Below are 4,443 nucleotides of genomic sequence, written 5' to 3'. Positions count from 1 at the left end.
TATTCCCTCTGGTGCTTCCCTACGTTGGACTTGTAAGTAGTATCAGCCATGAAAGTCCTGGAACTACCTTGATGATAGAAATTGAAGAAACCAGTGTTGTTTTACGTCATATTAGATTTATGATCGAACATGTAATTGATCTCATGGGGAGAGGGAACTGACTAGTTCCTCAAATGGTAGAGTATATTTAGTGATAGCATTCTATATCCATTGAGGGTAATCTAGGAGGGCGCAATCTCGAAATAATTGGCCACCCCTAAAAAAAAGTCGTGAAGAGGTAGGGTGGCATCAACCTCAATGTTATACCTCGACCAGGTGCTGATAGCACCCCTAGGGACATTGGCACGCGGCTCGGGGGTAGGTCTATACAAAGTAATCTCGGGAAGTTCATACTTCTTCGGGATACCAGCCAATACCTTTTTCGAAAGCTAGCTAGCTGGAGCGCCATACCAAGGGATATGCTCCTTCTTGGTACAAGCTTAACATGTGCGTTAGAAAGGAGCACTTCAGGAAGATCTTCCTCTGTAACTTTTGAAGCATCCCCACGGGTCGTATTCCAACCAACCTGAGGATCCTTCTAATTTCTTTGAGCAGTTTGTTTAACTCTGGCCATGAGGGTCAGGGATCTAGTAGATGAAGGATTTGTGTTGGCTTCAGGAGTTGAGATTTGACAAAGAGGAAGAATTGGCTGCTCGGTGTCTTTGAACAATAATGCTAAGAGGTCTTCATCTATTGGCCTCTCACTTCCCTAGGAAGTGTGCATGAATATCTGAGAAGAAGAAGGGGAAGTGAGAATCTACGACCAACAGAAATTAAATAAAGGCTGCTCATAGATAAAATTAGGAGTTTATTCGACCAGTGGCATTTAAAGACAAATAGAATTGAGTATACGATCAATAAACTTTCAAATCAACAAGTGAAAATGAAAAGTTTTTTCAAGAAAACTTTTCATCTTTATAACAGGCAGGAAAAACCCAGTTTTCAGAAAAGGAAAAAATCGAGTTTTTACCTTAACTTTCTACCCATATCAATTATTCTATGCCTACAAACTCTACATATCATCTCTAGATTGCCTAAAAATTACTTTGCTAGTTTTGTAATCTCGGAATTACCAATAGATTCAACAACAAATCCCATAATTACCAATAGATTCAAAATTCACAGCAAAATGTTCATATTCCTTCAAGAAAAATGGCAAATGATATAACATTAGAGTATGAGAACATACTTGGAATGAATATTGACGAAGAGATTGTTCAATGATTGCCTGAGAAAGCCTCGGATTTATCATAAACTGATGAAGGTTTTGCTAAAAAAACTTGTGTTATTGAGGAGATAGAAGGCAAACGTAAGAATGAAAAGGGAAGGAGAAAAAACCTTATATACTCGAGAAGATGGATGATGTCACCATAACCTTTTCGTTTGTGGGAAGTTGTGCAGCCGTGAGTTTTCTCCTTGGAAAGTGTGCCATTACGATTATTTACCTTTCCAAGACAAAAGGAAGCACATTTGAAAGTGTGTCATTATGATTAAAAGAAATTGATCATATAAAATGGTTGCTCGAATAATTTTATTTGATACTGGTTGCATCACAATAAACTTGGGGGAGAAATGTTTTACCCCAAAACTAGTGTGATGACGTGGAAAGAATCTGAGACACGTGGCAGTTAAGCAATGGTGCAACAGACAAGAGGTCTAGTCATTACTCGACCAGCTGACAGAGAATCGCAAAAGATTTATCATACAGCTAGACATACTTTAGTCAAAGTAGCAATCAACAATGGACCAAGAACCATCGACCAGGCTGGTCGATATCTACTCGGCTAGAGTTGGTCGACGGTCTCTAAAGAAATCTTTCAAAGTCGTGATTATATGGATATTTCTTATTTTTTCTAGGCTCTGATACCACCTTTTTAACATCCCAATACATTTTACAATTAATCAAGCAGAATGTTAAAGTTCACATTAACTTAAACTTCAAAGATGTCTTGAAAATCTGTATAGTAAAAAAACTTTTTAAAAATAGAGGTATAAGCATACTTAAAATATTTACAACGTTTAAAGTCTATGCTCAAAATGGGCTATGTTAAATTCCAAAAGATAAGACGACATGTTTTCAAAAAAATTAGCATCCCTCAGTCGGGGCACATGTACATCGTCGCGAAGCAGAATAAGAATCTCACTAGTCCACCTTGCCTTTAAGCTTACCTACAACATGAAACACCTAGGAAAGTGAAACACTTAGTAAGAAACAACCCTACAAACAGGAAATCATACATAGAAAAAAGGGCTAGCCATCAATGATGAATCATCATGACTGACCCATACTTACTAATACACCAAATTTAGGGTTCAGAATTTCTCCATATCTTAATATCTATATGAGAACACTAACATGTTTTTTTGTTAAGACAAAACTTAAGAGTTTTAATGTAACAAAACAAACCCAAAAATAGTTCCAAGTAGCATAGCAATTCAAATCATCATGAAGCATTCACACATAAGTTCAAATAGGAGTTAATAAACAGGATTCAGTTCTCATTCCATATATTAGTTATATTATATTCTTAATAATTGTTGTCACGGGTGTGAATAAAGTGACACCAGTCTAACGAGACTTAATGGTTATCGGGTCCCAAACCACACTAGCTGATTGTATGCATGACCTACCACACCTCTATCCTTACCCAGCCGGTACCACTTACCATACCTTCATCCGAACCTAGTTGGTACTACTTACCAAAGTTCCGTTTGGACCCAGCCGGCCCCACTATTTACCATTAATGCTCTCCATAGATGATCTATACACAATATGACCCAAAGCCATAATACAAATCACAGATTCATCGGAACCCAGGTCACGACTCAAGTCTGGTAGGATAACTATCTTGTAGTCTTTATACAACACTATATATTGTTGGGTTTTATGCCCTTAATAAAACCATATTTCTTAATTAACACATTATTATTATCAATAAAAGAAGTAGAAATTATTTTGTTTATTCAAAAGCATTGTTCGCTTGTTTTATTACATGTTTATTTAATTATTACAAACACTCAAAAAATCCCAAACATATGAATAGTTATAATTAAAGTGACTAGGTCACAGTAGATTATAGTTATAATTATATGTTCAAAAGAATGAGTCCTAAGATTAGATCAGTCCATTGGATTTTCACTGATTAGGAAATCTACGATATGATCTACTTACACATCTAGGGTGTAATTTCTTGTCCCCGGCATTGACCAAGTAGATATGATCAAATGTATTTGGTTACATCGAACTAGGATCGATATTGATTATTGATTGATAAATAACTATCGTTGTTATCGAATCTAATCAATGTCACAATGTTGACCATAGGCTAAGTCGATCTTAATTCTGAGTGATAATATTCTGCTAATTATATTATTTAAATCTTTTGACTTGTTCGTTACCAGCTTACCCTACGGTCTAGCACATACGTACATCTTGGAGATTTAGTATTGTAATTGAGTGGTAGTATCATTCATAGATATGAAATCTATAACTTCTGTATGAGAAGTGAAAAGATTATTTCCTTAATTGCTTTATTCAAAAGGTTAAATGATTGAGATCTCATTTATGTGATTAAGTTCACGAAGATATCATTTATAAGGAACTTAGTGGGAGTTAAGGATAAAATACTCATGAAGGGTAAAATAGTAATTTTCACCCAGCTCATTAGTAAGTCATCGATAGAGGATTGACTAACTGTAATGGTTATAACAATGGATAACATATTTATAGTTTGAAAAATACGTTCTATGAATTAAAGAGTTCAATTCCTATTCTATAGTGGAGTCATGAAGAATTAATGAGATAGTGAAATTATTCATAAATAAGTTCACGATAACTTATTGGAGCTTGATTTCATGGATCCATGGTCCCCACATCACCTTTGAGTAAATCATCTAGAATGTCTCAATTAATTGATTTAATTATCAATTAGGATTTTTTAAAGTTGACTAGGTCAGTTTTGGAAAATTTAGAGAGATATGAGATTTATAGAATAAAAGAGAATCTTTGGGTAAATTTATTAATATTGATAAATTGGTGTCAATATAAATAAATAAAATTAAATTAAGTTTCAAATTATAATTAGTTAATTGGAATAAGGATTTAATTAATTAATTAAAAGTAAATAAATAAAAGATTTTGAATTTAGGCCCAATTGGGATTTAAATTCAAAATAAAGGTATTGGGCCCAAGTCCATTTGTGGGAGCCCAAGATTTTTATCTTTTTATTTATTATTATAATTAATTCAAATTTAAATAAAGCCCATTAAGTTGTCTATACAAGGAATATGATATATTGGGTACTCAGAAGTCGGTCTAGTTGATTCATTGGGTAAGTGAAAACCAAGACACTCTAATCCTTTATTAGCCAATATCTATTCTTCTTTTCTAGATCTCCTTCGCAT

The sequence above is a fragment of the Humulus lupulus genome, chromosome 2 (assembly GCF_963169125.1).
Source record: "Humulus lupulus chromosome 2, drHumLupu1.1, whole genome shotgun sequence".
In the NCBI taxonomy this organism is placed as follows: Eukaryota; Viridiplantae; Streptophyta; class Magnoliopsida; order Rosales; family Cannabaceae; genus Humulus; species Humulus lupulus.
The sequence above is the reverse complement of the archived record's forward strand: the minus strand, read 5'-3'. Positions refer to the sequence as shown.